We start from the raw sequence: 12,261 nt of genomic DNA on the forward strand, positions 1-12,261 counted from the left end.
TGCAAGAGGCAAATACAGTAGGTACTGTTTAGGCCTATATACAAGTTAGTAGCGAACATTATCAGAATTTTACGATGTTAACTTTGAAAATGGTACAATTACTTGCATTAAGCAGTTCACGTAGGTCTATATTATTTGTTCAAAATATTAGATTAGGCCCTAATCATACAACATTATAAATAGGCTATTTGATCTATTACGTAGGTGCTTCCAATGCTACAATCTTGAATCCATCGCTGTTTAGGCTATAGTTTTAATTTGTGTGGAAAAAGAGCAATAGGAAGCCCACCTATGTAATTTCTTATCCTAGCTTTTTTCGTCCAAAAATTAGAATTGCAGCATTCGTACAATAGCTATTTTCTGAACATTTACGTTATTAAATAGTCCAACAACTTATTATTTGTATTAAAGATTCGTGTTACTTTTTCGATATTGTCTTTTGCTTCCAGAAATACAGTCCTACCCGTATCGTAACAATATTTGGCAAACTTATTTTGTATATAGGACGATTATTATTCGACCTTGAAAATCGATGTCATTCAAGAAATGTATCAGACCAAGTCTTTCTCATTTTCCGCACGGTAGGATAGAAAAAAACCAGCAGTGAAAGTCGAGAATTTTCAAACAAGAAGACATGTGGAAGAATGTAATGGTACATTTTTTTTTTTTACATGCGTTGCCTTTAAATAAATATTACTGTAGTTAAGCCTATTACGTAAAATATATAGACCTAGTTAGCTACAGGATGCGAATTAAGATTTCTGATGATGGGGGGGGGGGGATAGAATCCTAGATAGAGAAAACCATACATAAAATTATTATTATCCTCATTCGATACGGCTCAATGCTTGGCTGCACTGAGTTACTTATCTTGCATCTTGATCATAATAATAATAATTATTATTATATCTATGAGCAGGCTTAAGATAAGATGTGTAATTCCTAAGTTATTGATTGTTGTCAACTTGTTGGTGATGATAATACTTCAATATTATTTTTTTTGCTTACTTTATACTTTATAAAGTACATATACTCGTATTAAAACAATTGTATTTTGTGGGAGGGGGGATAGAAGTTATCCCTGGCAGGGATGTTAGTATGAATTTATGAGAGGGGGATAACTTTCAAACAGGAGGGGGGGGGTAATCTCTCCCATTCCCCCCTTAATTCGCACTCTGGTTAGCTATAATAAACAAAAATATTAGGATGCAAGTAGACATGTTTATCTCTGTTGACAGCCCTGCATGAACAAATTCAGATGTGAATGTGTGGTTGTAAATAATTTCTTCGATTTAATTTAAGTCTAGTCGACGCTTTGAAGATGTAAAAGCTTAGATAGAACAAGTCGAAATAATTGATGATTGACATGTTTGTTTTTAAACTAATTTATAATGAATGTAGAGTTTTATGCTACACATTACATTTTGTAAAGAGTCGACTTTTGAAAGTGTGAAAGCTTAGATTTCTTTTTATTTTAGTAGGTTATTTTACGACGTTTTATCAACATCTTAGGTTATTTAGCATCCGAATGAGTTGGTGATAATGCCGGTGAAATGAGTCCGGGGTCTAGCACCGAAAGTTACCCGGCATTTGCTCTTATTGGGTTGAGGGAAAACCTCGGAAAAAAACCTCAACCAGATAAGTTGCCACGGCCAGAAATCGAACCTGGGCCACCTGGTTTCGCGGCCAGACGTGCTAACCGTTACTCCACAGGTGTGGACGAAAGCTTACAGCAAGTCGAAATTGATGATTGACATGTTTATATTTAAAGTAGGTAATTTATAATTAATGTAGAGGTTTATGCTACAGCCTACATTTTGTAAAGAAAATGGTGTAGTTAAAAGTTGCTCTCCACTGACGTATGAAACACTTCTTCGGTTAAACAAGTGCTGAGGTACTGTATGTCCCTGAGAGGATAAAAAGAGGTAGGTCCCTTCCGACTTCGCTTACACTCTTTCAGCTGTCTCCTCTGTAATATCAACATAACTTTGGTGACATTACAAAAGTTTCACGCTAAGTGTACACTCAGGCTATGTCTTATTATATACTAATCTGTGACAGGTTAGGTTAGGCTTTTATTATGCCTTGCATATACGAATCTCTGCAGTATTTTCAAAACCTGGAATTCTTGTTTAGTGATGTTGTCAGCGTAATGGCCGACGTGGAAACGAAGTTACAGTATAAGAATTTTCTGTCGATTTCATTATTATTTCGGGAAATGTTATTATGTCTTATTATGTGTCGGACAGAATCATCTCAGTTTAAGTTGGACACTGGGATGGGTATCCAGTGTGGCTTAGTGGATAAAGCATCAGCACGTAGAGCTGAAAACCTGGGTTCAAATCCCGGTGCCGGAGAGAATTTTTCTCCGTTCCATTACTCTTTCATCGTATGATGACGCAGAATATCTGCATGGAAATATCATATGTACTTCGGTACATTAAACTAATATATATTTCTCGTGTTAAATTTTTACATTACCTCGTTAACATGTTTCTGCCTGTTATCGGCCATCTTCAGAACTGGTTGTTGCTGGTCTTGGCGCCTTTTGTTTGTGATTCCTGTGGGGATGTGCTTGTGTAGTGTAATGTGGAGTCAAAGATTGTATATGTTGTCAGCACTACTCGCTGTAGCTCCCCAAATTCATTACGATGTTGTGTGGGCAAGATCCTATACCTTGACCGAAGTTTCATTACCTCCATTAGAACCAGAACCAGCACCAGCAATTCTTCGACCACGCAACTATGGCACAGGACATGCCCATGTAGCAAAGTTAATTTATAGGCTATACGTACATTTTCATACTTCTTAATCAGTATTAACACAATTTGTTTATAGAATATTTTAATACAATAATACTGTTTAAGTGGTTGCTGAGTAAATGTGTGTAATGTGAAAGTACATCATATGGAAGGTGCCTTTAAAGTTTGGTTTGAGGAGATGTGAAAATAAGTTTAAAATTAATTGCTCACACAGAGTAACTATAATTATAATTACTGTACAATAATAGGAAAATTTAACAGAAGTTTGCATGACACGTTTCTATTAATTTCTACATTGCCATTGTCATAATATGTTCATCTGTCACAGATATGTTTGAGATGAAGACTTGTTATGAATATTACATACAACACACGGATTGACTTCTATTTCGTCGAGCAGCATTAAAGTGTGCACATTGTCTTTTCACCTATTGGAATAATGCAAGCTTTATTCTTCAATCATTACCACTCCCTCAATTGTTCTTTTGTTTCCAGATTGAAATGAAGGTAATCAGTTTTTTCTCCCTCTCATAATGAATCGATGCAGAACTAAATTGCTGTTAATCTGTAAAAACTTTTAAAGCCTTCTCCTCGTCTTGTCGCAGTAGCTGCTGAAGTAACATCTCTAATCCTGTCCCATTAATTTTTGTGTTTAGTAGACGTTTGCTTGAACCTTGCTGAAAATTAGACTGCTATCAGAAAAAGGTCCTCTGGAAAGCATCACAAAATTTCTTTAATATAAGAACTAAATTAAAATAATCCGTGGTGCAACGGCCCATGAAGAGTCAAGGCTGATTGCTGGATTCACGTCCACATGCCTCAGCAGATGTGAACGATAATTCAACCAGCATGGGGGTAACATGTGGTAAGAATGATGATCTCCCCAGCTATTATAGTTGGTTTCAAATTTTGAAAGTAACTGTAAGGCATATCCTGTGTTTATTTTATAAGCCAGGAAAAAGAAAAAATGCTAAAATGAACATATTACCATTATGTTCAAGAAAACAAATTACACTTACATACAGGAATGTCATTGATAATGTCATAAATAACTGACGTTGTTACGAAACTCTTAAAACATGACAAAATGTTTAACTGTCACGACTCAATTTTTATGTAAGGTTATTTGTATAGCCAATTTTATCGCACTTAATTTTTAATTAATGTGAATTTGTCTTGAAATGTATTAAATTAATCATAGCAAATATTTTCTTAAAACTAATCCTTATTGAGTGATGAACCATTTCTCTAGGCCTATTGTATGTTTCCCATTAATAGTTAGAGATGGCCGATATTTCACAAACCGATATTTTGTCACAGGTATTTTTTTGTCACAGATAAACCTGTGACTGATGACGCGAAATATCTGTGACAAAATATCGCTATCGAAATCTGCTCCATATTCAGTACTCTGTGACTGATATTTTCTCCTCTACGTCTAGGTTTGCACGTGCACATGATACAATAACAGCAATCGGGCGGTAGTTTCTGCATCTTACTATAAATGATGTAGTTATTACAAGATTTAAATAATAACACCATTGGTTACCAGTACTTAATCTTGTGTAAAATCCTGTCTGAACAACTGTTTTATTTTGTAATTATTTTCCAATGTTTTTCCGAATACTTATGTTTCATTAATTGTTATTCTATGACTCAATATTATAATGTTAATGCACGACTTAAAATAATTTATCCATTATATTATATACAATAAAAAGGATCAATTTTTAAAACGATTAGGATAATCATATAACCTCAATTTCTCCATACCCAACTACATTTAAAAATGATCAACTGATTGAAAATCTATAATATAACCTCTTGGTACATGAGGTTAACTTTTAACATGTTACTGTTCAGTTAGGTAAGTATTTATTTGTTAATGGTACATGTACATGATTTCTTTGTTGGATTTTCCCATATAAATTACTGATGTGTGGCATGTATAGAGAAATCGTATTCATATTTCACTGCTCTTCAATATTTCCTGCTAATTTTTATCGGTGTGACAAAATATCGGTGTAATTCATGCATATTGTGCTTACGTATCGATATAAAATATCAGTGTGACAAAATCACCGATAAAAGTCACAGATATTTAATTGTCACAGTCACAGTTGTCACAGATACTTGAAAATATCATTTAAGCTCATCTCTAGTAATAGTATATTCAACAGTCAATTTTTCCCTTTGATTTCTGCAATTTTCCTAATGTGTTTCCTTTTTTTAAATTACTCAATATTAGACCTGGGATATTAGAACATCTAAAATAACCTTGTAAGATAATAAAATAGGCACTTAAAATAGTATAATACCTCCATTTTTTTTAATAAACAAAAATTAAACAGTGAAACAATTATTACAACACTTTAATTTAATTTTCTTTGCAATACATAATAATCTTTTCCAAATTTTCCACTGTTAGGCTGTGTATTTTGTCAATAAGTATCGGTTTGTAAGCTACACACAAACAGAGGTTAGAATGGCATGGCTAAACTTAAAGTTGTTATTTCATTGCTAGCAGAAAAGTTATCCCTGTGAATTCTGGAAGCCACTGTCGTAAAAGCGAATTCTATGATGGTTTCTGTTTATGCATTTCTATATTTTTTTCAACTTCGCTTAAAAACACGCCACAAGAAAGAATCTGAATCTTGATAGTTTTATGTTTATTGTTGATCTATAAGACTAACCAATAGGCCTACTACTCTTACTTCACAAATTGAGAAGTTTAAAGAAAAGCTGTTTATAATTTATGGTGTTGATTGTTCACTTTCACTATGTACAGTGCATAATACAGACGTGAAGAGATGTGGATTGTTGAGACTAGGACTCGAACCCAGACTACTTGCTTGACAGGCCGAAGGTCTGCCCACTCAGCCACCAAAGAGGGATGAGCACTGGCTTAGAATGACTGCAGACCCGGGCTCAGATCCTTGTGATGAAGTCGTATTTTGTGGTGAACATAGTCAGGGTTCCTGATAGTTTCTCGTTGGGTTATCTCGTTTCCCTTTCCAATCATTATCATAATTACAATCGCATTACTCAACTTTTTGAAGTCGAAATTGCGATAGAAAATCTGAAAAAGTACAAGTCTCCAGATCTCGATCAAATTCCAGTAGAATTAATACAAGAGAGTGGAAGCGCATTATGTAGCGAAATTTATAAGCTAGTACTTGCTGTTTGGGAAAGGAAATTGTACCAGAACAATGGAAGCAGTCCATAATTGTACCTATCTTTAAGAAAGGGGACAAGAATAATTGTAGTAACTTTCGAGAAATACTACTTTTGTTGACGTACAAAATTTTGTCCAATATTCTTTTGAGAAGATAAACTCCGTATGTAGATGAAATTATTGGGATCATCAGTGTGGTTCTAGGCGTAATAGATCCACTATTGATCAGATTTTTTGTATTCAACATATATTGGAGAAAAAATGGGGATATAAGAATACAGTACATCAGTTATTCATAGATTTCAAAAAGGCATATGACTCGGTTAAGAGAAAAGTTTTATATGATATTCTTATTGAATTTGGTATTCCCAAGAAACTAGTTCGATTAATTAAATTGTGTCTCAGTGAAACGTACAGCATAGTCCGTATAGGTCAGTTTCTGTCGGATGCTTTTCCAATTCATTGCAGGCTAAAGCAAGGAGATGCACTATCACCTTGACTTTTTAACTTTGCTGTAGAATATGCCATTAGGAATTACCAGGATAACAGAGAGGGTTTGGAATTGAATGGATTACATCAGCTGCTTGTCTATGCAGATGACATGAATAGGTTTGGAAGTAAATCCCAAAAAGACAAAGTATATGATTATATCTCGTGACCAGAATATAATACGAAATGGTAATATAAAAATTGGAAATACCATTAAAGACGTGGAAAAATTCAAATATCTTGGAACAACATTAACAAATATAAATTACACTCGAGAAGAAATTAAACGCAGAATAAATGTGAAAAATGCGTGTTATTATTCGGTTCAGAAGCTTTTATCATCCAGTCTACTCTCAAAAAAGCTGAAAGTTGAATTTATAAATCAGTTATATTACAGGTTGTACTTTATGGTTGTGAAACTTGGACTCTCACTTTGAGAGAGGAACAGAGGTTAAGTGTGTTTGAGAATAAGGTACTTAGAAAAATATTTGGGGTTAAGAAAGATGAAGTTACAGGAGAATGGAGAAAATTACACAACGCAGAACTGCACGCATTGTTCTTCACCTGACGTAATTAGGAATATTAAATCCAGACGTTTGAGTCGGCCTGGTTGGCGCAGTTGGTATAGCGCTGGCTTTCTATGCCCGAGGTTGCGGGTTCGATCGATGCCAGATCGATGGCATTTAAGTGTGCTTAAATGCGACAGGCTCTTGGTAGATTTCCTGGTATGTAAAAGAACTCCTGCGGGATATAATTCCGGCACACTGACGACGCTGATATAACCTCGGCAGTTGCGAGCGTCGTTAAATAAAAGATAACATTTATAACATTTCCAGACGTTTGAGATGGGCAGGGCATGTAGCACGTATGGATGAATCCAGAAATGCATATAGAGTGTTAGTTGGGAGACCGGAGGGAAAAATACCTTTGGAGAGGCCGAGACGTAGATGGGAGGATAATATAAAAATGGATTTGGGGGAGGTGGGATATGATCGTAGAGATTGTATTAATGTTGCTCAGGATAGGGAACGATGGCGGACTTACGTGAGGACGGCAATGAACCTCCGGGTTCCTTAAAAGCCATAAGTAAGCAAGTATTACTCAAATTGGTGCTGGCGTGATGTAGTATTCTGATAGTAATGTGACTAGCATACAGATGACATTGGTCTGAGGAAGCCATAGTGTGCTTTTGGGGGGAAGACAGAGGGCAACTCTATTGGAACCGTAAAGATGTGGAAGCGGAATCGACATTATGGCACCTGACAGCTGTCACGATATCTACATTTCGGACTTCAACATCATTCCTATAATATGAGAGGTAAGACACAATAAGCCTACTACAGGCTGCAATGCTAGCCTTCAGATCCCTCCTCTGTAAGAAACTAAAAAAAAAAAACTGTTCTTACATTCTTCCATTGTATGAGCACCTATTGCAATGTTTGAGACAGCCGCTGGCTTTAACTAAATCTGAGTAAAGGCTAATAGTAAGTTAATACTTTTTTTTTAAGGAAAGATGATTACAGAGTTACCGTGTATAAAATAACTTTATAGCATCTTTTTAATCTCGAGATAGGCCAAGGGCGGACCAATAACATGTTTCGTCGATTTGCAAGTAAAACACATTGTCATGCTCATGAAAAAGGTGTTTTTCTTTTTACAAAACTGAATCCTCAAAATACACCGTGTTTCGAAATGAATATCGGGGTTTTAAGGCTTTGTAGTATTTATTACATTTAACGTACACTTATAAGTAATACATGAAATGAAAGAGCAACTCAAACAGTTTTGTACGCGCATGCACTGTTTCCTCCGTCTGCCGTTAGAAAGCGTGTTGAACGAGTGAGAGAGTCTTTCACGCATAGCCCCAAGAAATCTGTCCGGAAGGCTAGTCGTGAATTAGAAATTTCAGCGACGTCTGTGTGGAGAATTTTAAGGAGACGCATATGGAAGTACGCGATTGGTTAAACGACGTTGTACCCGACCGCTGGATTGGCCGAAAAGGGCCAAATGACAGAGCTTGTTTCGCATGGCCTCCACGTTCACCAGATCTTACGCCATGCTATTTTTACCTTTGGGGATTCATAAAGGATCGTGTGTATGTACCTCCGCTACCAGCTGACCTACCAGATTTAAGACAAAGGATTTGAAGCAGTTGTTGCAACAATTACTCCAGACACACTGATCAAGATTTGGGAAGAACTCACTTATCGACTCGATGTGTGTCATGTGAGCACTTGTAGCAAAACTGTTTGAGTTGCTCTTTCATTTGGTGTATTATTTATAATTGTACGTTAAATGTAATAAATACTACAAAACCTTAAAACCCCGATATTCGTTTTGAAACACCCCATATTATTATTTTTGTATGTTCATTCTGTTTAAGTGTACTTCATTTTCCAATTCTAAGTTTATACACATATTATGTGCATTATATACGCCTTTTTCTCAGAAATATTATTTTTTATTTAAAGTGATTTGCTTGTAAACCGACGGTTTATTTTCACTGTAGCCTTATTGTTTAATATATACGTAATTCAAAATGTAGAACATACACATAAAGGCAGGGATTTCTTTAACGTATACACTATTGAAAAAAAGGTCCTAAATTGAACATGAATTCAAAGTATTTAGTGTATGATTTTGATTGTGAATCACTGCATGGATAATTTATAATGTTGCTGACTTTATACGATGCATCTGGATTTTCTCATACTAGGAACTACTTTCTTTAGGAAGACCGTGCTTTGTTCCTATTGCCTGATTTTTACATTTAGATTGTCGTAGATTGTCGATGCAAGTAGAAGTATTCAGATTGGCCGGATTTATGGATCCAACTGTTAGGTTTTGTATTGTTTCTTGTGACTGATAAATCTCGCATGTCTTCCTAACACCACTATTGCTATTGGTACAGTATTACTACGGTATTATCATCGTTTCTCACTTTATGAATAAACAGAAACATGGGACATAGCGAGAGAAATTGAACTGTCAGCCTCTACAAAACGTAAAAATTAATGGTGACATGATTAGGGATGCTCGCTCTCAGTGTGCGACGTGATGGACGTTTGTTGTGAGGAGGCTGTCATCTGACATGAGCTACTGAAATTGCGAAGTTCGTGAATATCTTGCGGCGGAAGTGAAACAGATTACTATGTACAGCAGACTAATCTTTCGTCTATGTTTCTCCAAGTGAAATGTACATCTGACCTCATTATTCAAACAAATGGCTCTTGCAAGAAATAGGGCTATATAGTTAATCGCGAACATCTCCAATGTTTAAATTTACCAGCTGGATGTACGTACACCTCTCCCCTCTGCCCTTCCGACTCATCACATTCTTCACAATTGACGTACAATATAAGCGTTGTTTAAAATATGTGGAAGGAAATGCACTCCTTATAAAGTTCATGTGCTTTAAAGTTTGGATCAATTTCAGCTCAGTTACAGTATTGTACTTTTTTATGGAATATTTTATTTGAATTTGTGACAGTTGTATTTTCATAAATATCAAAATCATATTAAATACAAATATGTATTAATGAAACTTTCATTTTTTTTTTTATTTTCTCATTCAAAACTGAGTTACTGATAGAAAAAAATTTCCCCCAAAATATCTGCCTTCCATAGTAGCATACGTCCACACCTGTGGAGTAACGGTCAGCGCGTCTGGCTGCGAAAGCAGGTGGACCAGGTTCGAATCCCGGTCGGGGCAAGTTACCTGGTTGAGGCTTTTTACGGGGTTTTCCCTCAACCCAATACGAGCAAATACTGGGTAACTTTCAGTGCTGGACCCCGGACTCATTTCACCGGCATTATCACCTTCATATAATTCAGACGCTAAATAACCTAGATGTTGATACAGCGTCGTAAAACAACCCAATAAAATAAAAATAGTAGCATACATGAGTTACTGATAGAAACATTTCCCCCAAAATATCTGCCTTCCATAGTAGCATACAGAAAGAATGGAGAGATACCCTGCTCCATATTTTGCTTGACTGCAATTTTTGTGGATCCACACATCATGTCATTTTCACTACGCTTCTTTGTCTCATTCATGGTCATGTTAAATACTGTACATTAATTTTTGTCCAGCTTTAATTAACAGGTGAACTGCGATAACAAAAAGAAAATAATTTCATTCTTGTTTTGTGTTTAATCAGGGATTGTTCTTATTTTTGACTGAGGAGCACGCTCACACGTTTACCAAACATACTTATGACTCACTCTGTATAATGTTTTACTGTGTGTTCACTAAAAGCTGGTTCACAATAAACCGGGAACGGAAACGACAATGAGAACGAGAACGGAAATATTGTTAAAATGTATTTAACAACATTTCCGTTCTCGTTTCCGTTATCGGTTTATTGTGAACCAGGCTTAATTTGTTCTAAGTTCAGTCTGGAGGGGAATTATCATCCTTAGTTGTGATAAGTCGTCTATGAGCTGGGGGATATATATATTTTTTTTCAGCAAGGGATCTCTTTTATCCCTCTCCCCAACAAATCACATCCTAATGTACAGTACTTTATAAATTACATTAGCTTCCAATTTCTTCTTTAAAATACAGTTTTTTTCAGTAGTGTGTAAGATTCATCAGACTTCATGTTGGCATTTGTACTACAGTAGCAGACAGAATAATAACACTAGCCTGCGAATTTCAACTTTGTGTTTGTTGCCTAAACTAAGTAATGTGATTTTATATAATGTCGATGTGCTGAATCCGAATTTTCAATCCGTTTTTCTTCTATCACGTCAGGTTTGTTTGCAAAATCACTTTAAATGTGTTTTATAATTACGTGAATTTCATTACAAACTTTTTCATTTCACTTTTTTATTTCAAATTCAAAAACAATATTTAAAAGACACAACTTGTTGAAATTATGTGTATGGTTGTTCATACATGTCACTAGAGTGTTTTTGCTTTGTTTTGTCTTGTTTACTTCACTATTGGATGTATAAATTAGCACAATGTATCACACAAAAAATTACACCACTTGCTTCTTAGTTGAGAAAGTCCTCCTGTTCTTCTTTCTTTTATGTTTCTCTTCAGGTATTTCACGCTTTAACATCCAACAATAATCACCAAGCATACTGATGCTCCCGCGTCCCTGGTACTTTCTTTCGAACTCCTGCAGATCCTTGTGAAATCGTTCATCTTACTCTTAGCTGAAAAATCCTAGATTTTCGGCGAAATAATCTAGCTGAGAAAACAGAAAATTTTGATACTCATGTTACAACCAAATTCCTTGTATGCTTTAAGCATGTTAGCCACAATGTTTCGGTAATTAGGATCCTTATTGCCAAGAAATTTTAAAACAACTTCACAAAATAACATCCATGCTGATTTCTCCTTTTCATCCATACTGTTTTTAAATGCTGCACCAGACGTGTTTCCTTATGTCAGGACCTTTAAATATATATCTTCTTTCAATTTGTTTCAAATAGTAGTGGAAATTTCTCACATATGTACTTAAGACAGCCTCTTTCCTTATTTAAAGCTTTTACAAGCTGTTTCATTAAGCCAAGCTTGGTGTGGAGAGATGGCAGCACAACTTTAGAAGAACTCACAAGGCTTTGGCGCACAACATTCTTATAACCGACTTCCAAATTTTGTCGAGGTGGCCAGTCTTTCATAGTCCAGTGATCAACTCGTGCCCTACTATCCCACAGGCAAAGAATGCATGGAAATTTGGTAAAACCAGATTGTTGACCCAGCAAATAGTAAGAACTTTGAAATCTTTGTGTTCCTATAGTCTAGTCGCAATAATAGCAGTTGCAAATTTGTGTATGATTTTTTTTAGAATCACTGAATAGGCAACGGGCACTGAAACA

The 12,261-nt window shown here is 35.6% G+C and overlaps 1 protein-coding gene across 1 annotated transcript in view; it reads left to right on the forward strand.

Annotated features, from left to right (window-relative positions):
• The window catches only part of LOC138716339 (bone morphogenetic protein receptor type-1B-like), a 68,493-nt gene that overhangs the window by 665 nt on the left and 55,567 nt on the right, over window positions 1-12,261 (forward strand). The gene's annotated exons all lie outside the window — the stretch shown is intronic.

Source organism: Periplaneta americana, chromosome 16 (genome assembly GCF_040183065.1).
Source record: "Periplaneta americana isolate PAMFEO1 chromosome 16, P.americana_PAMFEO1_priV1, whole genome shotgun sequence".
Taxonomy (NCBI): Eukaryota; Metazoa; Arthropoda; class Insecta; order Blattodea; family Blattidae; genus Periplaneta; species Periplaneta americana.